At 40.1% G+C, this 26101-nt stretch overlaps 1 long non-coding RNA gene across 1 annotated transcript; it reads left to right on the plus strand.

Moving 5' to 3' along the window:
• The first annotated feature begins 822 nt into the window (after positions 1-822).
• On the plus strand, positions 823-23064 carry LOC113658520. Its single transcript, XR_003444410.2, has 4 exons — positions 823-1008; positions 21903-22041; positions 22176-22261; positions 22495-23064. It is a non-coding gene; the product is annotated as an uncharacterized LOC113658520 (long non-coding RNA).
• Positions 23065-26101: the final 3037 nt, after the last annotated feature.

Raw genomic sequence — 26101 nt, forward strand, 5'->3', positions numbered from 1 at the left:
GGGATACTGGTTAAGGAGACAGACCAAAAGGGTGGAGGAAAGACCTGTTACCTACCAGGGGCAACTCACCAGGTATCCAGAGATTCAGGGGTCAGAACCAGCACCTGTAAGGAGAGAAAGTCCTACTGTAACTGAACACTTACCAAATCCTATTGAGAAGAGATGCCACGTAGATGAAAACCTACCTTTACTAACTGGACCTGTGGAAGGGGAGGAAAACAATGAACACCAAGACTCTGACTCAGAAGCTCGACCTTTGATCCCTCCTGCAGAGCACACTCAGTTAGACGTTAGAAGGTCTGCTCGGGAGAAAAGGCCACGCCGTTTTCTCACATATGAGTCATTAGCTGAGCCATCAGTCCAGACACACACCGCAGTTAACTCAGTGACCGGATACACAGCACCCTACATACCTGTTATAGAAGTATCTCATCACACTACACCTAAACACTCACTCTTTCCATACATCCCACCTTCTTGCATGCCATATTCACATCCACTCCTTCACTCCCGGACACCATACATACCATACTCTTACCAAGCACCAGCCACATACATTCCATCCACCATGTTTGTTTGTTGAATAGAGGTTTGAGAATTAAGGTTAAGAATTGAAACAAAGTTAAATTGTGTTGATATAAAAGTTTTTGGAAATGTCGGGAGCCATTCTTCTCTGTCAGGGAGCGTGTGATGTCCAATAAAGTGCTATCACATTTGTGGTAGTTTCTGTAATGTTATAATTAATGTTTGTGAATATTTGTTCATTGAAGTTTGTGAGTATTTGTTCTGGGGTAATGAACCTGGTCCCACCATCCTTGCACTAAAACATTTTATAGAAATGTCAGGAGTAATTGTGGAGTTCGCCAGCAGGGGTAATATGGCGCTTATCGTACTCCAGGGGGCTTTGCGTCAGTTCGGTCCGCTTTGCGGTTTTCCTCTTTCTGCTGAGCGAAATGAGAAAACGGATGCAGAGTTTGCCCTATCTGATTTATTTCTCCTGTTTGCAAGGTTGGTGAAATCGTAGATTAAGCAAAGTATTCAAAGTTTAATAGGCTAAAATGTCACTGAATGTTTTAATGTCCGCCAATAAGGCTGTTACAAATATGGGGACATATATATAGCAGCAGCCGCATTTTCGTGCCTGATGACGTCACCTGCTGCAGCCCAAGTCACGCCAGACAGAGATTTATTTTTAGCTCCTCAAACATTTTTGTACATTCTTAATACTTTTGAAACAACTGATATTGTGTCAAATGTTAAAAATTAATGTTAATGTTTGTCATGGTTGAAAGTTAAGGATCAAAACAAATGTGATATATTTTATAAGTGGTTAAAAAAATAAGTTAAAAATCTGTTAGCTCATGCATTTTAGGAAGAGTAAAGATAACTTTATCTGGAAATGCAAAATGCATTTAAGAACCATATGTAAGTGATAACATAAGCTATATGTTTTCTAAGTTTATTTTCAGTTAAAAAGACACAGCTTACAGAGTAACACCTGGTTACTGTCATTTTGATTTATTTAATCACACCAAACTTATAACTCAGTATTTGCTGAAAGATAAAGAAAAAAAGGGACAATTGGTATTTTATTTTGAAGCTGTGTTTGTCAAAGTGAACATTGAGTGTTTGTAACAGAGGAGGATTTAAATTGTGAATGTTTAATAAATCCTTTTCTGCTCTTTCTGCTGAGCGAGATGAGAAAACGGATGCAGAGTTTGCCCTGTCTGATTTATTTCTCCTGTTTGCAGAGAGAGCATATACACTGTTTATGTGGTACCAGCCAGTACCTGTAACATCAGTAAGCAAATGTACAAAATCAGCAGGGGAACAAATATTTTGGTCTTTCATGTGGTCTTTGAGGACAACCTCTTAATTAATACACAAATGTCTGACTGTATATGACTGTAGAAAGGACATTATTCATAATAACACTCTCCAGTGTATATAACAATTTATAATCACACCCTTTAGTATTATGCAAATGAGGATGGGTTCTCTTTTGAGTCTGGTTCATCTCAAGGTTTCTTCCTCTTCCATCTAACAAAGTCTTTCATGGCCACCATCGCCTCAGTCACCTCAACCTTTCCTTATTGGGGATAAATATAAACAAATTTTAATATGTCTGTACTAATCTTGGACTTTTATATAATAGTAATCTTTTTATCATATTAAAATGTTTGTACTCTGTTTCTTATGTTTTGTAAAGCTGTGTTGTTCATTGTTAAAAGAACTATACAAATAAGTTTAAATTTAATTGAATGGATGACTTACTAATCAAGATGATTTTGTATGCACATGCAGGTCTCTGTATGTGTATGTCTATTCTTGTAAGGATAAGGTGCATACTATGATAAATTATGGTGATATTTCAACATTTACCTTGAAACAGCTTTGATTGTAAGGTTTTGATATAATAATTTCATTTTAGGATGATTTGGTTATATTTGTGTTCCAAGATGGTACAATGTTGCTTGAAAAGACACAAAAACACAAAAATGTCATGCTTGAGAATATCTTATAGGACTTTTTTTTTTTTACCAGAGTTGGGAAGATGGCTGGCACATTGGTCATGCTGAACAGCATATTCATAATAGGCCATCTTCTCTCAGAATGAGATTCAAACTTTATTGTCATTATACTCAACTACAGTGAAATAATGTATGGCTACAATCATAGACAGAATAATGATAGAAAATAAAAATAGAAAAATAAAATAAGAATAAAAACATTTTATAAATAATTATATAAAGAATATTAAGAAATGGTGGCTTAGTGGTTAGCACGTTCGCCTCACACCTTAAGGGTTGGGGGTTCAATTCCCGCCTCTGCCTTGTGTGTGTGGAGTTTGCATGTTCTCCTCGTGCCTCAGGGGTTTCCTCCGGGTACTCCGGTTTACTTCCCTGGTCCAAAGACATGCATGGTAGGTTTATTGGCATCTCTGGAAAATTGTCTGTAGTGTGTGAGTATGAGAGTGTGTGCCCTGCGATGGGTTGGCACTCCATCCAGGGTGTATCCTGCCTTGATACTCGATGACCCCTGAGATAAGCACAGACTCCCTGTGACCCGAGAAGTTTGGATAAGCGGTAGAAAATGAATGAATGAATATTAAGATAACATGTGCAATGTAATTAATGTGCATTAAGTCTTTGTACAATTGTGTTCTAGTGCAATTGTGCATTTGCACACTGCAGCCTTGTGTGTGTTTTTACTGTTCTGGGGATTATGAGGGAGGGGGACATGAGGGTGTTTGTTTACCTGAGCAGAGAAGGTGGGTGGAGAGGGAGATGTGCAGGTACCTGTAGAAGGTACGTGAGGCCACATTACGTGAGGCCATTCTTATTCTGTTTGTGCTAGACCTTATTTCCCTGAAATGTTTTCCAGATGGAAGTGGTTTGTGCAATGCAGTTTTATTCATGCTAATGCTGCTGGACTTCTTCCTCAATCTGCTGGTGTGTATGTAGTTATAGTCCGATGATATGCTGGGGTGATTTTACCTCCTGTTGCAGGACCCTGCACTCCACAATTGCACAGTGCACCTGGCAAGCCATACAGTAATAGAGTTAATGAGGATGCTCTATATGGTGCTCCTGTAAAAACTTGAGCATCAGTTCCTGTAGGACCTGTACCTTCTTAAGCTTTCTGAGGAAGAAGAGGTCCATGTCAGCTGGATAGACACATTGATTCTTAAGAAGTTTACATCCTCCACACATTAAACTACCTCCCCATGTATGTGTGTGTGTGTGTGGGGGGGGTGCGCTCAGTCCTTCTTTTCTTTCTGAAGTCAATGATCACCTCCTTTGTTTAGGAGGTGTTCAGGACCATGCGATTGTCCATGCACCACTCAGCCAGATGTTTTACCTCATGCCTATAGGCAATTTCCTCGTTGCCTGAGCTGAGCCCTACTACTGTAGTGTCATCTGCAATCTTTATTGTAGTGCTGGAGGTGTCAATGGGGGTGCAATTATGAGTGAATAGTGTGTAGAGGATCAGGCTCAGCACACAGCCCTGTGGGGTGCCTGTGTTCAGAATTATCTTGGAGGAGGTGTGATTGCCTATTCTTACCTTCTGAGGTCTGCCTGTGAGAAAGTCCATGATCCAATGTCACAGTAAGCTCAAGTTGTTTAGTTTGTTGACCAGCTTATATGGGATGGCTGTATTAAAGCCATTGCTGAAATACACAATGAGCATCCTCAAATAGCTGTAGGTCTTCTCCAGGGGCCTGTTTCAGAAAGGAGGTTAAGTGAAAACTCTGAGTATGTTAACCCTGAAATGAGGGAAACTGGGTTTTCCGTTTCAGAAAGGGAGGTATGTTAAACCCAAGAAAGCAGGTTAAATCAAGCCTGTTTCTGAAAGAGAGGTAACTTATACTCAGAGTCAGTTACCATAGTAAAATATAGTGAACCTAACCTGGTCGGGAGCAGGTTTTCTTCGGTAAACCCAGAGTTTATTAGGAAGCGATGTTTAAACACCTCATTCATTGCACACATTTCATTTACACAGAGAGCATAAAAGGGAATGAAATGTCCTTTTATGGCCAATCCTGTTGACGAAGAGGCTGTATTAATTCCTAGATGTTGTGTTCTCTTACAATTTAATTGCTATTACCATTTATGTTCACTAGGTGGTATATGCACGTTAAGAGATGTAAAGCGGTGTAGGGCTAATGTGAGTGAAATAAAAGAAGCATGGAGATGTTAAGCTACAGCTTGTGTCCTGCCTGCTTATATATCTAATCCTCCTTCAACATAACAAGTGGTGATGAGGATATTAGGATGGCCCTGCTCTCTCTACAACCACCAGTAGCGTTCCTGGAATGTCCGGGTGAACCGAAACTTTCATTTGATGCATGGGAAAAGTTATTTCAGAACTACTTGCTTGCTATCGGTGGGGAAGAGTTTTCCACCAAGAGGAAAAGAGCTCTACTGATGCACTGTTTGGGAACGGAAGGACCACGGATTTATAATACCCTGCCTCTTACTGCCGATACATTCAATGGATCTTTACAAGCACTAAAACAGTTCTTTTCTCCCAAGCTGAATGTGGTCTCAGAGAGATACCGCTTCAGACAACATGCTCAGGCCACGGGTAATCCACTGATCATTACGTTGCTGCACTACGTGAACTAGTTAAAACATGCGCTTTTGGAGATATTGAGTATGAAATGATCCGTGACCAGATTGTCGAAAAAAACGTGCATGCCCCAAATCCGCGAAAGACTGTTACTAGAGCCCGATTTAACTCTTGAAAAGATGCTAGCTATTGCAAGACAAATTGAAGCAGCAGTAGCAGACTCCAAGGTCGTAGCTGAAGGGGAATCGAAGCAAGTAGCAGCGATACAAAAGCAAGAAAAGGCACGAATGCACAAAAAGAATGAAGACATTTCTCAAGGGTGTGTAAATCTTCATCAAAATCAGTTAATGAAGTATGCTTACCCTTCTTAGTGTGAATGACCACCATACAGATGATGGAGCCATAATGGCTACTTTTACCATAGTTACACCCGTACATCCTACAGAGACCTGCACCATTAAGATGATGGTAGATACAGGGTTTGGTGTATCGATCTTACTGCAACACATCTTTAAAGAACACTTCAGATCATGTGCCCTGTCTCCACCAAAAGTGCAGCTTCTGACTTACACAAAAGAGAAAATACCAATGTGTGGTTACCTGACACTGAATGTGACATACTGTGGGAAGACTGCCACGGGTGAGTTCAACATCGTGAAATCAGAAACTCCTGTTATTGGATGTGACTTATGTCAAGCATTGGACATATACCAATGTGTGGTTACCTGACACTGAATGTGACATACTGTGGGAAGACTGCCACGGGTGAGTTCAACATCGTGAAATCAGAAACTCCTGTTATTGGATGTGACTTATGTCAAGCATTGGACATTGAGATTAAAACCTTTTACGGGTCGCTGTGCCGTGCACGGCACCGAAGTAGAAGTAACCACTACGGGATGACCCAGAAACAAGCTTCAATTCAACTTTAAAGCATCAAATCCTCCAAAAACACGAAAAAACCTAGTAAAGTTTACCTTTACCTTTACCTAGTAAAGTTTATACTCTCAATAATTTTTTAAGCCCACACACAAAGCACAATATGATTCACAGCCTTCATACAATTAGAAAAAATTTTTGGACAAAACTGACCTAGGTGGCACTAGATCGGTTTTTCCCTTACCTTTAGACACGTCTCTTTCTTCACTGGGGTAATATATTCCAACACAAATAATCCACAAAAATCCACACAGGTCCAAGGAATTGAAATAATGTAAGCCTTTTAATCCAAAACGCTCTGGTCGCGCCGCAAATATTCCGTTAGTGTTCTGAAAACTGGAAACAGAAGTGCGCCATCATCTCGTTTTGCCGCTCTAACTCCTAATTGGGATATTCAAAAATTCAAAGCCTACGTCATATTTATAGCCCAGGTCCTAACGAATCAAATAAGCCCTCATTTGAGCCAATCGGTGCTTGTATGGCAGAGATAGACGGCTGGGAAGCCAATGGTGGCATGACCTAATTTTTGGGAACCCGCCTTTGACTGACAATTACTCCTTCCAATAGCAATGAAATGGGCCGGGACCTATACAGCCGTTTAGCCAATAAGCAGACGATTCCAACGGTATGCGACATGCCTTACATTCTTTGCCTGTGTCTGCGTGAACTGGATGCGCAGAAGAATTCTTGCGTAATCCCTGACCTTTTGTCCCTCTCACAGCTCAGGGTGTCAAGTTACAGGCCTGTTTTCACACCAGATTGATAGAGAGAGAGAGAGTCTAGGCTTATTTATGGCTTGTCAGACTGAGCCTGCAGCCTTTTATTTTAAAGTTATATAGTAAACAAGTACACAAAAATGCTGCACCAGACGACCATGGCCGTAGAAAAATATTTTTATTGAAGCCATTTTTGCGTCTTTTGACTTGAAATTTTTTTTGGTGAAAGCCAAGACATGTGGCTATGACTCTCAGTTGTTATTTGGTCCCTAACATGTTCCAGAAAAATAAGATTAATCAGTTTATCAGGTAAACAACCCAGGCGGAAATGAAAACCTGCATTCAAACCTCTGTAACTTTGTGCCAGTAAGGCCTAGAATCAATCTGAAACTAGTTTCTGAAACTAGAGAATCTCTTCTTTCCAGGCTCACCCCTGTCTGTCAAAGTATGTGGGAGCTGTACCACTTTTTGTTGGGTAGGTCATGTAGGCGAAAAAGCTGCAAAAGGGGGGCAATGCTTAAGGGGGTTGCTTGATTGAACCTGCTAAACACTGTGCAATGCTCCAACTTTGCGCCAAAAATGTCACACACAATGTGAAGATCCGTCCTGAAGTTAAGCCTGTACAACAAAAACTTCGTCACTTACCCCTATCAGTGCGAGCAACTGTATCAACTGAACTCAAGATGCTAGAGGAGATTGGCATAATTGAGAAGATTGATTCCTCCGAGTGGGTTTCTCCCATTGTAGTCACAAAACGAAAGAACAATACAATTCGTCTGTGCATTGATCTACGGGAACCAAACAAGGCTGTGGTACAAGATATTACCACTAATTGAGGATATACCATCTGAGTTGCATGTATCAGTGATGTTTTCTTCAAAAAATGCATATTTCCAAGTACTGTTACATGAGGAGAGCAGAGGACTGACCGCGTTCATTACTCATGAAGGCCTCTACCAGTTCCGTAGAGTACCTTATGGACTGTGCTCAACACCTTCTGCTTTTCAACGCATGATGACCATGATCTTAAAAGGACTTAATCGTGTACAGTATTTCTTGGACAATGTGATAGTCCATGGTTCTTCGGAAGCCAGTCACAATACAAACCGTAAGGCTGTTCTAAAAAGGATTAGTGAAGCTGGTCTGAAACTGAATGCAGATAAATGCAAATTCAACTTAACGACTCTTAGCTTTCTTGGATACAAACTTTCAGCAGATGGCCTGTACCCAGATGATGCTCATACTACTGCTATTACAAATGCACCTTCTCCTAATGATGCAGCTACACTACGTTCTTTTCTGGGACTAAGTGCCTGGTACAGTAAGTTCATGCCTGATTATGCTACTCTCGTTGAGCCAATGAGAGCTTTGCTTCTAAAAAAAACTGTGAATTTCAATGGACTACTGCAGCACAAGAAAGTTTCGATAAAGTCAAATGAGCAACAGTAGACAGTCCTGCTCTTTCTTTATTCAACCCCAATCACAGCTCGATACTTCCCTTTGACACCTCAGACTACGGTGTTGGTGCTATCTTATCTGAGCTGGATGACACTGGAACGGTAAGATTGAACCAGCATGAATTCCGGGCTAGTTTTTACTGGGTCATACTGGTATAGTGCTGGTATAATGCTGGTCAGTCCTGGTATAGTGCTGGTATAGATGGGTGGACAGCAGAAGTGGCAAAAGTACACACATCCTTTACTCAAGTAGAAGTACAGATACAAATTTTTTAAAAGACTCCAGTAAAAGTTGAAGTAGTGATTAGTAAAGAAGTATGGGCTCTGACATGTACTTAAGTAAAAAGTCGCCGATACTACTACCTGTTTAGTGTCATGCTGGTAACTGGACATCATGTTTTATATATATATATATATATATATATATATATATATATATATATATATATATATATATATATATAGTGTGTGTGTGTGTGTGTATATGTATATATAATTTTGGAGTGTGCTGATGGATATTTGTGTTCATCAGCCACAAGATTGTCACGAAAGGCAGGCACTGATGTAGGTGAGGTAGGGTGGAGTCAGCGTTCACATTCATCCCAAAGGTGTTCAGTAGGGATGAGAACAACTACATATAGCAGGAAATGTCAGGTGACCCAATACTTTTGGAAATATAATGTATATCAAGTGTATAACCAAGGCCATATCCCAAACTGTAGGGAGATTCCAGCTCTGTCCTTGAAAACAACTCAAAATTATTGTGATGTTTTACAAATGACAAAATTAATGTTAATTAAATTAAGCACTTCGTGTTTTTTGGGTTGACACCAGGGGTGGTTCTAGGATTTCATCTTTAGGGGGGCTTAGCCATCAGTGGGAATTTAAAACAAGAAGAGTTCTATATTATATGACAACTCTGGTAATAAGAATAGTGAAATTTCACTGCTTTTGTTTGCCGTCTTTGCGTCTTTCCACCGATTAACATTATAGATAAACGCCTCCAGCTCTGACTGCACGTGCACGCTGCGCGTACCTGTGCTTTTCCGTTCAAATAAAGCAGACAGCTGGAGACGCACTTTTGAAAGACTACAACACACACGTGTAAAAGCAAAGTAAAAAAAAAATCACTCTTGGATAAAACTGATAAATAATTTTCTTTCCCATCGACAACATGTACTGTACTGCATTTTAACGTAATTTTTATTGTTTATTTATGAAAGTAAAAATTATACTTATAGTTTTAGGGTGGCTGAGACAGACAGGGGGGCTGAAGCCACACTAAAAAAGGGCTAGAACTGCCCCTGGTTGACACAATTCGCAACGTATTCGCCAGGAATCCTTTTTGACGCCGATTATTTCAAACATCTCCCTCATATATGGCCATGGGTGTTCAGGAATGTCCTCGTTGTTAGTTATTTTAACATTGGTGACTCCCTCTGAATTAACATTAGCCAATCCTTTTGTAGGCGTGCTGCTCATTGTTAGCTCTGCTATCATTAGTCATATCATTATCATATGTCTGATAGAAAGTAAATAATACAGTACACCAGTCACATGGTGAAAAAGCCACACAATGATAGGATGATAGGCTGGAAACAGCGCTCAATAAGAAGAAATAATACTAAAAGTAACGAGTCGGTTTTGAAAATGTAAGAAGTAAAAAGTACAGATATTTGTGTAAAAATGTAATGGGTTAAAGTTAAAAGTTGTACGAAAAATAAATAGTGGAGTAAAGTACTGATACCAGAAAAATTTACTTATGTACAGAAACGAAGTATTTTTACTCCGTTACTTCCCACATCTGGTGGCCAGCATGGTCATGGTGTTATCAAGCAAAACGGGGCTGGTGTAGCTGGTTAACCAGTATGATCTTTCTGGAATGAGCTTTATGGGAACAACCTTTATTTGTGCTTGTGTATGTTTCTATGTAACACATTAATATAAGATTAAAACACAATATATTGGAATATATTTATTTATAAGTGTGTTATTTCTTTTGCTCCCTCTTTTGAATAAAGAACTGAAATAACAAAGCTCAAAAAGCTTTGAATAACAAAGAATAAAAACATTTAAAAATCGTTCATCAGGGATTAACGTGTCTCCACAAATTAAATATAGTAATACCAACAAATGTTGACTTCCCGGGCTCCATGAGGGAAGCAGCATACAAATCATACAGAATGATGTTTTTTGGAAAAAATACATATATAATCCATTTGTCTCAATTAAGAAGTAGTTAAGTTGTTTGTTTGTTTTTTTTAGTAAAGTGGTAATGTGAAGAGATATTACGCAGCATCAGCGTTGCTTTAAAGTAACTATGTTCACGAAGGTAAATGTAGTTCCTGCACTTTCCAAAAATAAATCTTGCAATGTTTTCGACTACATTATATACCTTACTGTCATGACGCCGGGCAGGAAGCGGACCCAAATGCAGGATAGCAAAACAAAACAGGGTTTAATAACAAAAGAAACACTAAACAGGACACGGACTCAAGACAAGACACGACAACAGTAGATTCCGCGCTGCCATCGGCAACGTGGCACACTTAAATACAAATGACAATGATGACACAATGAGGAGCAGGTGTGGTGACAGGGAGGAGCAGACGAAGGCGGGGCAGACACGTGATGAGAAACGTAAACAAACAACTGCACGTGGCCAAAGTCCGGGCTGAGTCATGACAGAGCCCCCCCCCCAAGGCGCGGCTCCCGACGCGCCAAATCCCGACAAGGTCCAGGAGGGGGGACGAGGCACACGGCAAAGGCAAGGTGGAGGGAGCAAGGCACACGGCGACGCAGGTGGGGGGAGCAAGGCACACGGCGAGGCAGGTGGGGGGAGCAAGGCACACGGTGAGGCAGGTAGGGGGAGCAAGGCACACGGTGGCGCAGCCAGAGAGAAACAAGCGACGTCCACAGCCGAGCAGGGGGAACGAGCGACGTCCACAGCCGAGCAGGGGGAACGAGCGACGTCCACAGCTGAGCAGGGGGAACGAGCGATGTCCACAGCCAAGCAGGGGGATTGAGCAACATCCACAGCCGAGCAGGGGGAACGAGCGCCACCCCCGACGCACCGCGGCCAGTCCCACCTCTCAGGAACCAGTAACGAGGAGGGAGGGAGGGCGGGGAAGAAAAACAAATTCTACACAGAACAGAAAATCCATGGGGCAAAAAATACGGGCCTGCAACACCCCCCACGAACAGGAAGTGGGGCGACGTCCTCCACGGAAACAAAATGTGAAGCGACCCCCCCCACCGGACAAATGAGGGGCGATGTCACAGGACACCGAAAAAACAAAACAAAACTCGGCTGGTGACATGGCCCGCAACCCGGAAGTGAGGCGGCGCCCCCCGCAGAGAAACCGGATGCGGAGTGGCGTCCCTCACCGAAAAAATGCGGACCGATGTCACCAAACCGGCTAAGTCCAGGGGGAGAAAAAAAACAAAAATGCTCCCAAGCTCCAAGCTCTGTTATCCTGCTGGGTCCTGGTGCAGCGGAATCTTCTGTCATGACGCGGTGCAGGAAGCAGACCCAAACGCAGGATAGCAAAACAAAACAGGGTTTAATAACAAAAGAACACTAAACAGAAAACGGACTCAAGACAAGACACGACAACAGTAGATTCCGCGCTGCCATCGGAAACGCAGCACACTTAAATACAAAAGACAATGATGACACAATGAGAAGCAGGTGTGGTGACAGGGAGGAGCAGACGAAGGCGGGGCAGACACATGACGAGAAACGTAAACAAACAATTGCACGTGGCCAAAGTCCGGGCTGAGTCATAACACTTACAGTGTTTATCGAAATTAGTATAAGTGCACGTGTTCCAGATTATCATGTTTTTGCACCGTGATTAGGATATTGTTTTGGGGTAAATTCAATTCAATTCAATTCAAGTTTATTTGTATAGCGCTTTTTACAATAGACATTGTCTCAAAGCAGCTTTACAGAACATAAACATAGAGCAGAAGGTAAACATAATTAATGATAAAGGAAATAACGAATAATAAAAGAAATAAGAATTAACAGAATAAAAATTCTAGATAATTATTAGATGTATATAGTTCACAGTGTGTATGTATTTATTCCCCTATGAGCAAGTCTGAGATAACTCAGGCAGCAGTGGCAAGGAAAAACTCCCTTAAATTGGTAAAGGAAGAAACCTTGAGAGGAACCGGACTCAAGGGGGAACATATGGGTGACACTGGGCGTGTGATTGTAATATACAGTCAAACAAATGTTGTATTGGTGTGAGGTTCAAGGACTTCTGATCTTCTGAGTACCACAGAGTCTAACTGGAGATGTCTCAGGATTCTTAGAGTCGGCCTCGGCTCAGTGGATGTCCAAAGGCTTCGTCCCACAGAGGACGTTGGGAGCTGGTACAGTGTCTGGATGCCTCGGGATGGGTACAAAGAGAGAAGCAGTGGAAAGGGATTAACATATCTGCTGTTCATAAAAATGTGCTGGTCTGATGTACTGGTGCATGATATTATGGGATGTATTATGTGTACGCCTGACTGAAGAGATGAGTTTTTAATCTACATTTAAACTGGGAAAGTGTGTCTGTGCCCCGAACACTATCAGGAAGACTATTCCAAAGTTTGGGAGCTAAATAAGAAAATGTTCTACCACCTTTAGTAGACTTAGATATTCTGGGAACTACCAAAAGCCCTGAGTTTTGTGATCTCAGAGAGCGTGAAGGATTGTAACGTGTTAGAAGACTAGTTAGATACATGGGAGCTAAACCATTAAGAGCCTTGTACGTAAGTAGCAGCAGTTTGTAGTCAATTCTATACCTAACAGGTAGCCAGTGTAGAGATGATAAAATTGGGGTTATATGGTCATACTTTCTTGTCCTAGTGAGAACTCTGGCAGCTGCATTTTGGACTAACTGTAACCTATTTATTAAAGATGCAGGACAACCACCTAGTAATGCATTACAATAGTCCAGTCTAGAGGTCATGAACGCATGAACTAGCTTCTCAGCATCAGATACAGACAGGATGTTTCTCAGCTTGGCAATGTTTCTAAGGTGGAAGAAGGCTGTTTTGGTAGTATGGGCGATATGATTTTTAAAAGACAAGTTACTGTCTAGTATAACACCGAGGTCTTTCACTGTCGAGCTACTTGTAATAGTACATCCCTCTAAATGGGAGTTAAGTTGTGAGAGTTTATGTGCACTGGTTTTTGAACCTATGAGTAGTATTTCAGTCTTATCGGAGTTTAACAATAGAAAGTTGCAGCTCATCCAGTCTTTTATCTCTCTAAGGCACTGAGTTAATTTGGACACTGTGGCTATTTCATCTGGTTTTGATGAGATATATAACTGTGTGTCATCAGCATAACAATGGAAACTAATCCCATGTCTTCTAATAATGTTCCCTAATGGAAGCATGTATATAGAGAAAAGCAGAGGTCCTAGAACTGATCCTTGAGGGACCCCATAATTAACTGGTAGTAAACTGGAGGATTCACCATTTAATTCTACAACATGGTATCGGTCAGACAGGTAGGATCTAAACCAGCTTAAAGCCTGACCATGAATACCTGTGTAATATTGTAAGCGATCTAGAAGAATGTTGTGATCTATAGTGTCGAATGCAGCACTAAGGTCAAGTAGAACTAACAGTGACATACAGTCTTGGTCCGAAGCTAAGAACAAGTCGTTTGTAACTTTAACAAGTGCAGTTTCTGTGCTATGATGGGGCCTGAAACCTGACTGAAACTCTTCAAGGATGTTGCTCTCCTGTAAGAAGGAGCTCAGTTGAACAGACACAACCTTTTCTAGTATTTTAGACATAAACGGAAGGTGTGAGATAGGTCTGTAATTTGATAGTTCATTAGGGTCTAAGTTAGGTTTTTTGATGAGTGGCCTAATAACTGCCAACTTAAAAGACTTCGGGACGTAACCTAAAGATAACGAGGAGTTAATGATATTAAGAAGAGGCTCACCAGCTTTATGTAACACTTCTTTCAGTAGTTTAGTTGGGATGGGGTCTAGTGAACATGTTGTTGATTTAGCTGTAGTAATAAGTTTATCTAACTCTTCCTGTCCTGTACTTGTAAAGCTGTGTAAAGCCTTAGGTGAGATTGTGTCACTGGTTGCTCTCATATGTTGGGCGTCACCTATTTTATTCCTGATACTTTCGATTTTATCAGTGAAGAATCTCATAAAGTCCTCACTACTGAAATGTGATGGAATAGTGTGTTCAGATTTCTGATTTTTTGTTAAACTAGCCACTGTGCTAAATAAAAACCTGGGATTGTTCTGGTTATTTTCTATGAGTTTGCTCAGGTGCTCAGCCCTAGCAGCTTTTAGAGCCTGTCTATAGCTGGACATACTGTCCTTATACGCAATTCTAAACACCTCTAATTTAGTTTTTCTCCATTTCCGTTCGAGGTTACGGGTTTCTCTCTTGAGGGTGTGAGTATGACTATTATACCATGGTGCAAGTGTTTTATCTCTAACCTTCTGTAATCTGACTGGGGCAACAGTGTCTAATGTGCTAGTGAATATAGCGTCTATGCTGTTAGTCATTGCATCTAGGTCGTTTGAGTTTGAGGGTACATTAAGAAGTCCAGACAGATCAGGCAGGTTATTTGTGAATCTGTCTTTGGTGGTCGAAATAATGGTTCTACCGAGTCGATAACGTGGTGAGACACAGTTAGTCTGTTCTATAGGTAGTGTGTACATTATAAGGTAATGGTCTGTGATGTCATCACTTTGAGGTATGATATCTATATCAGTGACTTCTATTCTGTGTGATATTATTAAATCTAGTGTGTGGTTACGTCGATGAGTTGCGCTAGTGATGTTTTGTTTGAGCCCAAGTGAGTTTAGTAAGTCCATAAATGTGAGTCCTAAAGCGTCGTTTGTGTCGTCAACATGAATGTTAAAGTCTCCTACAATTAATGCTTTGTCAAAGTTAACTAATAGGTCTGAGAGAAAATCTGTGAATTCTCTAAGAAAAACTGTGTAGGGCCCTGGGGGTCTGTACACGGTCGCTAGAGCAAGAGACATCAGGGATTTCTTCGTGTGCACGTGCGATAGTGTAACATTAAGGACGAGCACTTCAAAAGAACTAAATCTATGCTGTGTTCTCTGGGTAACAGTGAGGTAATCACTAAGGATAGTGGCGACACCACCTCCACGACCAGTCAGACGAGGTTCGTGCTTATAGATATATCCTGATGGTGTAGACTCGTTTAGACTGATGTATTCATTTGGTTTAATCCACGTTTCGGTGAGGCAGAGTGCAGTAAGGCTATTATCTAAGATCATTTCATTTACAATAAGTGCTTTGGGTGCAAGAGATCTAATGTTCAGAAGTCCAAACCTTAAGAACTGTTTTTGTTTGTTTCTTTGGCATTTTTCTGGTCTAATTACAGTAAGATTATTTCGAGAACTTCTCGTGTATTTACTTTTGGATCTCACTGCTCGGGGAACAGACACAGTTTCTATAGGGTGAGCTATGTGTGCATTTTCTGTGCCAATGTGCTGAGGTGAAGGATGGCTATTAAGATTTAAATTTAAAGAGTAGTTTACCAGTCAGAAGGTGTTCAGCGCCCTGGAGATGTGGTCCGAGAGGATCTCCGCTCCAACTCTGCTGGGGTGCAGGCCGTCAGCACGGAATAGCCTAGGACGCTCCCAGAAAACATTCCAATTATCGATAAAGAGTAGTTTCTGAGCCTGACACCATGACTGTAACCATTCATTTAAAGCGAAAAGTCTACTGAACCTTTCAATTCCTCGCTGGTAAGTTGGAAGTGGTCCAGACACGATGATCCTCGTCGTGGGCGCTGTGCTGCGAACCGTCTCCTCCAGGGTGTTGAAGTCCCTCTTCAGGATCTCCGACTGCCTCAGGCTGGAATCATTCGAGCCGACATGAAGAACCACAGCTTTGGTGTTTCTGCTCACGACTCTAGGTACCTGTGCAGAGACATCAAGAACACGAGCACCAGGTAAGCAGTGAGTGCGAGCCTTACCTTTAGCCACCGTAGCACGGACGTGGCGGACGATGGAGTCTCCGATGATCACGTTGTCGCAGTCCGTCTTGCGAAGGGGGGCGAAGCGGTTCCGGGTGGGGATCTCGAAGACTGGCGGTGGTGGAGGGGGAGAGGTCCTAGGCCGGGGACCGGCACGCGTCCTCCGCTGCTGCACCCAGGGCCTGCGGTGTCCTGGCGCCGGAGTGAACAGCTCCTGGGCAGGCCACTTCATCGGTGTGTTGGGCCTGGACAGAGAAACACGCGGGGTAGAGGTGGAGGGAGTGGTAGTTACATCCTGGGAGTTTACCTGAGACAGGTGAGTGACCGACCGGGGAGCTTCCAGCGCGGCTTTCCGCTCCCGCAGCTCGGCCTGCTTCACCTGTAGTTCGTGGATCTGCTTCTCCACAGCAACCAGCTGGAGTTCTACCAAGTGCAGCTCCAATGCGTCCTCACCTGCACTCAAAGACAGAGACGTAACCGGCATGGTGTTACAGAGCAAGTACAACAGATTGTAGTAGCGGTAGCCGAGCTAATGGTCTACTTGTGCTAGCCGGCTAGATGCGGACTATTTAACCTGTTTATTTATTTATTTATTTATTGTATATCACTTGATTCTAAAAGATGAGAAAGGACATGGAGGAGAGCAGGGTGGGAGCGAGCCACTGGACTGAGCAGGTCAACTCCCTGCCTCTCACTCCAGTCTGTGAAATGAAAATGTGGAAGATGCGAGAGCTTGTACTAGCCGTAGCCGAGCTAACAAGCTAGTTATGCTCGCTGGCTAAAAGCTGACGCTGCGGGACAAGTAAATACTTTGTCAAGAATTAAAGTGTAGACTCAAGATAACTCGGAATTGAATAAAAAATACTCAGCCAGGCATATAAATTGGAAGATGCGAGAGCTTCCTGTGTGCAGCTTGCTTCCTGTGTGCAGCTTGCTACCTGTGTGCAGCTTGCTTCCTGTGTGCAGCTGAAGAAAATAAAAATATTTTCAGAAGAAAATAAAACGCTTCCGCTTATAAACGACGAATCTCCTGATCACTGGGAATCAGAATGTTTGCATACGTGCGGTACCAGCAAAATTAAGGACTTTAACTATGACATGTTTGACCAAACTCAGGTTTATTGGGTGGCTATGATGGAAGCAAGACTTCTTCAGGGCACAAATACTAATGCTTAAAGGTATGTAACTTAAGCAGTAGCTGTTTTATCGTAACTCGTTCACTGCACAGTCTAAACAAATGAGTGATATATAGTTTTGTTTCTTATTTTGTTTCTATAATTTTTCAGAGAATAAAGAAGACATAGAGCAGGAGTTGTCTAAAGGCAAACGACTCTGGGTAGCACTTCTTAAAAAAACATGGTCATCGCCACCACATACTACTTGTTACTCGCTAAAAGAGAGAGTGGAAGCTAAGACAGAAAATGTGTGTTGTAAAGGTTATATTGTGTAACGTTATTTGTGCACGTATGATGGCAAATGTCATTGTCCAATAAATATTTTAAACAAACTTATATCCAGAATGTTTTTCTTTATTAAAAAGTGAATTGAAATTCTCTAGAAAATTGTCTTGGTCTTTATTTAACTATGAATATGCACTAAGAAATGTGATATGTAACAAATGGGTTTTGTTGTGGTCTTGCTAGGATTATACTAGCATCCAAAAGACAACATATGTTGACCAGCACACCAGCATCCCAGGCTGGTCGGCCAGCACACCAGCATCCCAGGCTGTTCGGCCCGCACACCAGCATCCCAGGCTGTTCAGCCCGCACACCAGCATCCCAGGCTGTTCGGCCAGCACACCAGCATCCCAGGCTGGTCGGCCAGCACACCTGCAACCAGCACCTAATGCTGGCCCAGTATACCACCATCCCAGGCTGGTCGGCCAGCACAACAGCAACCAGCACCTAAAGCTGGACCAGCATAACACCATCCCAAGCTGGTCCCAGCATGCAAAACATACCTTATGCTGGACCAGCAATGCTGTTTTTTTTTAGCAGGGTCAGTTACCTACCTGATGTTCCAGATGGGCAGGATGCCTCCAGCCTTGAAATATGCAGACAGGATTTGGTGGATGAAATGAAGAAAAAAATTAATGCAGTCTTTATCAGTGAGAGGATGGACCTGATGCTATCTTTCAGAAGAAAATACGTTGTAATTGACAAGCCTCCAGTAAGTCATATGCTCCAGCATTGGCCAGGGCTATTTTTAGAAAGTCAGGTAATGTGAAATACCTATTTTTATATCTTGTTTAAAAACTTAATGAACACAGGGGCGTCACGTGACCCAGAGTGAGATGGCTGCCTGAGTTCTTAGCTCTGCTAAAATTTTCAAATAATTTACATCTTTCGCCTCTGATTTCTTATTCTATTTCGTTGAACGGGTTTACAACGATGTCAGACACACCTTCTGATAAAGACTTTCCTATTTTTGGCTCGACACGCTCACAAAAGGATAAAGAAAAAGACAAGAAGAGGCCTACTCACCAAGCGCCTTCGGCTGACGAGGACGACAACACGCCCGAATCTCCTCTAGATATGTCGCTAATTTTATCAGAAATAAAGGCCAATGGATCATGCCTCGATGGAATTAATAGCCGTCTGGAGGGGATAGCCAACTCTGTGTCTTGCCTCCAGAATTCATTTGCTGCCCTCACCGAGAGAGTGCCTAGATGAGGCCGAACGGAGGATTTCATCTGCCGAAGATTCGGCAGCAACTGCTGAAGGGCAACTGACCAGACTGAAGGAGACATATGTATCAGCTACAGGCGAAGATAGACGATCTTGAAAACGGAGGCCATCGCAAGAATCTGAAAATAGTGTGTAGGTGTGTATCAGGGATTCGACTATCCAGCCAGACTCAGGCGTCTGCACAACGGGACGATTACACTGTTCAATGATCTGAAGTCAGCCAAAGCTTTCCTTGATTCTCTGGATGATTAATTTTGATTTCTGTTTGAGGTCTGCACTTGATTTTCGGACACGTCAAACAGTAAGTGAGGTTTCCCTTCCTAGCATTTCGGAAGATACTAGAGCTTTTTTAAATGCCACTTTTACTAAGGACGAAATTTGGCAATCTATACAATCTATGCCAACTGGTAAAGCTCCCAGCCCAGACGGGTTTCCATTAGAGTTTTATAAGCAATTCTGGCCCGAGCTTTGTCCAATTTTAATGCAGGCAATAAATATGACTTTAGATTCGAATTCTATGCCTGAATCAGCTTGCTTCTGAAAAAAGACAAAGACCCAGTGAATAGTTTACTCAATGTGGATTATAAAATTATAGCCAAATCTTTAGCTTGCCGGCTCGAAACTGTTTTGCCTTACATTGCCAACCCAGATCAGACAGGTTTTGTAAAGTCCAGATATGGCACTGATAATATTTGTAGAGCGTTGAATATTATTGATAATTTGAACGCTACCAAAGAACCTGCCTTCATTGTATCTCTTGATGCTGAAAAGGTGTTTGATAGGGTGGAATGGCCTTTTCTTTTTGCAGTATTAAAAAAATAGAACTAGGGTCTTATTTTATCGGCTTAGATAAACTTTTATATTCCAACCCTATGGCTCAAGATAACACTAATAGAATGTTGTCTGACAGATTTGCAATAAGCAGAGGCTGTCGTCAAGGCTGCCCACTCTCGCCATTGTTATTCTCTTTGGTTATCGAACCATTGGCTGTTGCTGTGAGAACTAATACCAATATACATGGAATTAAAATAGGCCTAGAGCAACATTGTATATCCCTTTATGCAGATGATGTTCTGCTCTATCTCAAATATCCCGAGACCTCTACTGTCTAGGATCAATTTAGACAAGTCTCAGGCACTGTACTTGCACACTCCCCCCGAAACCATTACAAAATCCCCTTTTATTTAGCACTTTCTGTATTTCAATATTTGAGAATCAATGTCACGCCTAAAAAAAGCCAACTATCCCGAGTTAATTACGAAAATTAATCAGAACCTATCAGATTGGTCAATTCTTCCAAATTATTTTTTTGGTAGGATTAATGTTATAAGAATGAATATTCTTCCGAGACTGAATTTTTTTGTTTCAAAATTTACCATGTTATCTAAGTGCAGATTTTTTTAAAAGGATTAACTCCTTAATTTCAAAGTACATTTGGAATCATAAATAACATAGACTCAAACTTTCTATTGTGATGAAACTAAGGGAATTGGGTGGGGTTTCGCTCCCCAATTTTCAGTTATATTTTTGGTCTGCACAAATCAAACACGTTAAGCTGGTTTCTTAACAGATCTGATTCTCGCTGGACTGGGATTGAATATTCAAGATGCTTTCCTAGATTGTTATATTCACCGCCATTTATTTATAATATACAAAAAATGGAATCTCTGAATAATATTTTCACAGTGTCAAATACTCTTTTGGTGTGGAAGGATATTAACAAATATTTAGCTATTCCAAATGACATATCTTTTTAGTCTCCTATCGCATTCAACCCTGATCTCCCCCCAACCATACAAAATATTGGTCTTCTGTCCTGGAGGTTAAGAGGAGTGTCTGAGTTTGGCCATCTATTTGATAATGGTCAATTGAGGTCATTTCAGTCATTAAAGCGGGAAATTCACCTGCCCAGTAATGATTTTTTATAAATTTTTACAATTACGGCACTTTTTAGAGTCATACTCTAAAGAAGGAAATATATACGATTTGATCTCACGGAAGTGGAAAAGCAGCTCCTCTCTTTTTACTCCTAAGAAAAAGATCTCTGAGGTGTATGTTTTGCTGTCTAATGTTGGTCCTTCAACTTTTGATTCTCTGAGGGCAATATTGGAAAAGGACTTAGGATCAAATTTTAGTAATGAGGAGTGGTTATCTGTTCGTACATGTGTTTTCACCAAAGGTGTCTCAATATAGGCCCACAAACAAAATTATAAATTTATCCACAGGACTTATCTAACTCCAGTTCCACTTCATAAAATGTTCCCCAATTCTTCTCATTATGTTTTCATTATGGATGGACATTGGCACCTACATTTATTGTGATAAAATCGAAGTTTACTGGAAAAAGATCCATAAGATTATTAAGAAGATTATTGGAAAGTATTTTGTATTATCTCCAAATGTTTACCTTCTGAACTGTAAAACTGGTCTGTGCTTTGACTGTGACAAATAAAGTGTATTGAACTTTTGTATATACTTAGCGAAAAAATCTATATATTATTACTGTGGTCAACTCCTCAGATAACTTCAGTCAATATGTGGATAAGTCAAGCTGCCACACTTCTTAATATGGAAAAACTAACTTGTGATCTGCATCAAAGATCAGATGCTTTTTGGTGAACTTGGTCTTCTTTGTGGATATTTCTGGAAGATGTTCAGTAGCTGATACATCCTTTTGATTTTTGGTCTATAAAGTGACCCTGTTATTTACTTTAATATGCCCTGCTGTATTTATTATTATTTTATTTTATTCGATTATTGTTATTATTATTATTATTATTATTATTATTATTTTTATTATTATTATTATTATTATTATTATTATTATTTCCTATTATTATATTGTTTTGGCACTTTGTCTGTCTATGAATGAACGTGTATATCCAAAGATTATAAGGTGATATGGCCTATGTGGCTGTATATGCTGTTGTGAGATAACAACGTTATGTTGTGTTGTTAAAATTAAATAAATAAAAAAAACTTAATGAACACATCAGAATTTCCTGTTGTTAACAAATGTTTTTGGGTACTGTTTTAGGTGTACCAAGAATTCAGCCCGGTAGTTGGGAAGAACTTAAACAGGAGTTTTATGGCTCTTGATCATCACAGTCCACAGTTGATTCAGATCTTCGGGGCAAAGAGAGGTCTCACAGTGCAGTGATCTTCAACAAACCAAGGTTTGTAAATTTATGTTAATGTCAGTATCATATTGAAGTTGCTTCAAGACTGTTAAGCAAAACAGAGAAGAATTGATAGAAATCTTCTTCCTTTGATGGTAACTGAAACAGCATTGTCTATGCCACCACTACAGACGTTGCTGACATGAGATGTGCTGTTGTATGGGGGCTTCCAGTAATACTTGGTGATGAACCAACTGAGTTCTTCAAAGCATGTTTTGTAAGTATTGTTTGTTTCTGACATGGCAGCATTAAAACTTAAATGTACTCTAGAATTATTTAATCATTGTATATCTGTGCATCATTTTGAATATCTTTTTAATAATAAAATGCAATTATAAGATTAAAAATCAGACAAACACAATAATTGAATATTTAATATACAGAATCAAAAGGTAAGAATATTAGAGAGCTAAAATTTTATGTTTTAGCAAACTGTACTTACATGTCCAGGCTTACTGCTGATGAGGATTCATACCAACATGTTAAAGTTGGAATCCTAAGCAAAGTAAGTGAAGATGTTCCCCTGTCCTTTCACCTCCATCCATCCTCTGTAGGAATCATCTTGGAGGGAAATGTTGCAATGGACAATTTGGAAAACCTGACTCAGGCCATGTGCCTGGTGTTTGGGTTGACTTATGCCCTGCATCTTGACTATCAAAAGTGCATGACAAAGACCTTCCATTTTATTCGGCAGGTGATGTTATGTTTGGGTAAGAAGGCAAAAAAAAAAGGCTGAGTTTTAGCACTGTCAGCTTGCTATTTAAAACATACATGTCTCAATTTTATGTACACTGTACATGTTAAGAGTCTAACAAATGTTTACACCTGGCATAGTTATACAATACCAGAATACATATTATGCCTGTTCAGAGTTTTGGAAATGTTTATGCAGTATTCAGTGTACAAATATATATTTGGCCTATTCAGGGTCTGTCAAGTATGTAATAATGCAATGTAGAAGAAAAAACATTTTGTTTTTGCTACTCTTTTATAAAGTGAATTAAATTTAAATAAATCCCATAGTAGCATTTTTGTTGTTTATTGTTTAGTGTAGAGTAAACTCTACAACAAATATCCAACTAGTGTCTACTAAGGCAAGTAGGTTACCTAAACTACTAAATTTTAGTTATTGTAACACATTATGCTGGTGCAAATAACAATCACTTTCCAATACAATTATTCCTAAATGTTAAGTACATTAAATGTAAAATGTCTTGTTTGTTCAACAAGACATTCTAATTTACAAAAATTTACTTTTTAGGGCAACAAGTTTCCATACATTTTTTAAGTTGAATCAATGTTTATGGGCTTAGAGTGTAGTACTCTTTATGTTAGTGCTTTTCTGAGCATTTGTTTGACATTGTTTGTAGTTAATAAATGTTTTGTTTTTAATTTAGGTTTTGTGAATTGTGCCTGACCCTTTTGTATTTGCTAGATTTACATTGTTATTCTGTTGTTTCTTTAATATTTTAATTTACATATTGAACTCTATTCATAATAATTCTATACTTGCATCTGCCTGTATTTTCTTGTGTTTTTGACACTATGATTATACAAACTGAGGTAAATAGATTTCAATGTATCCAAGCATGTATCAAGCTTATGTTTTCTTCTGAAAGAATCAAAATGGCCTATTCACAATTAATTAATTGAAATTAACACAAAAATCCTTCAATCAGTCTGTTTCTTGTGACTGGTTTCTACTAAATGAAATAAAAACCCAGAATCGTTTAATATATATATATTTTTACTCTTATTTTATTCCGTAGTTGATTAGATTCTTCTTTAATTTGGAAGAATATTAATTTAGTTTGATACCATTTACTTTTTTCCAAATTCCTAAATTAAAATGCATGATATATGCAATATACCCCTAATTATTTTCTGTTAAAATATGAGACTTTTAATGACGTTATTTTCAGAATTTAAAGTGTAAGTAATACATTGACCACTAGATGTCAGCAGTGTGTCATTTTGTAGCAATGACTCAAGGTTTGCAGCTCAGCTGAATTCCAAATGACTCTCTAATTCATGTTCATTATTCATGAATTAGAATGTGTTAGTAATAGAAAATAATATCAGCTGTGTAAATATCATCTGTTCTCATTCCAAAAAAGGACAATATTAGCCTGCCAAAATGTCTAACATAAACACCAGATGTCAAAAAAGAGCCAAGCATTTCTAACCCCCTCTCTCATCCAATGTACTTTGCTTATAGAGGATCACAATGCTTTATTTGGTAAAATCATACATGTAATGTAATGTAATGTAGTGATGTGATTTACTTTAATTACTCGTCCCCAACAGTGGACAATAAAGAAATTGAGATATTAGAGAGATTTGAATATTATAATGTATATTTTAATAATATAATATGCATATAGTACTGAATATTAGTCTGCGTAGAATGTAACAAGTATAATTAAATTGTAATGGAAAACTAGATTTATAAAGTTCGTACTTCACAGACTTTGATGTTGGCTTTGACGGTGCAAGTATTCGCAAAGGCCAGTGCATTTTGGAGGCGAGTGGACAGAAAGATTGTGAAAGCTACTGGACCGCTAGGGTGCCAATACTTTTGGAGGTGAGCGGACATGAGCATGTGACGTGATCCGAATACCCGTGAGGTAGTTCCCCTCAGTGTGCTGAGTGTTTGGATATGTCACATGTCGATGTTGTGCAAATTTTTAATTTTCACGTGACGTCACGTGATGTGACCAGAATACCCGTGGGGCAGTTCCCCTCATTGTGCTGAGTGTTTTGATATGTCACATGTCCATGTTGTGCAAATGTTTAATTTTCACGTGACGTCACGTCACGTGACCAGAATACCCGTGGGGCAGATCCCCTCATTGTGCTGAGTGTTTTGAAATGTCGTGCAAATTTTTGATTTCGCTTGTTTTGGGGGCGGGGCTACACGTGACGTCACGTGGTGTCGAGTGACGTCACCAGAATACCCAGTGGGGTGCCAATACTTTTGGCAAAAAGTGGCTACTGAGGGTTTGGACATTTCATGTCAATACTGCAGTCATTATGGGATTCTACTTACTATACTGCATAGAACAGTATGCAATTCTTAATGTTGGATGTATTGTGTGTGTGAGAGCTTAGAGGACTTTTCGGAATTCCCTATTCAAGTCTATGGGATGTTCGACCGTCGACTACGGGAAAACCGAGAATTCAGTCGGAAATCCGAAATAAAAACTTTGTCCGGAGTAAGGTCCTAAAGAACTTGTCCGAGTTCGGTGTAAATCGCTCGAAAACTTGCCGAGTTATAAACCTCAAAAGTTTATAATGGAAGTCTATGGGAAAAAAGGCCACTTTGAGCTTCCGTACTGGGAATGCCGGAATTCTGATCGCTTAGAAATATAGAAGCAACAAACTTCAGACCAGGGTCTATGACATATCCGAATTTGGTGCATGTAGCTCGAAAGCCCTAGGCCGCATTTTTTAAAATTGTTTTTTGTATAATAATAATAACAATAATAATAATAATAATAATAATAATAATAATAATAATAATAATAATAAGCTTATAACGGAAATCAGAATGTTGGCTTCTACAAAGCTAACATAATTATACAATTTATATGGAACTATGCAGTGTGTTAAAACCATTTATTTTATTTTATTTTAATTAATTTTATTTAATTTAAATTTAATTATTTATTTATTTTTATTTTTGTGGTGCAAACTGTTTGCATTAGAAATATGCAGACTGGGGTTTGCAGGTCGAGTTGGCAGAAGCAGAACAAGATATGGGACATTCCCTTTCTTTTCTCCTCTCCCCTGATACCAATATCCCCATTTTGCATTTAGGAGCTTGCTCTGCAATTTTTTCCACCCAGGAAGAGGGTACGTTGTTGTCCACGTAGAATCTTGCGAGCTATCTCTCCCCATACATTGCCTATTATGCAGAATCCTGCCGTTATTTCTAAGCCATGTAGAGTCACCTCAGCCCTTGTGGGGAAAGCCTACATGGCTGAAGGCTGACACGTTTAAAGAGCTCGACTGTGGCAAGGGATTGAACCCCAAGCAATATCTGAGCTCCACTGAG

Source organism: Tachysurus fulvidraco, chromosome 14 (genome assembly GCF_022655615.1).
Source record: "Tachysurus fulvidraco isolate hzauxx_2018 chromosome 14, HZAU_PFXX_2.0, whole genome shotgun sequence".
In the NCBI taxonomy this organism is placed as follows: domain Eukaryota; kingdom Metazoa; phylum Chordata; class Actinopteri; order Siluriformes; family Bagridae; genus Tachysurus; species Tachysurus fulvidraco.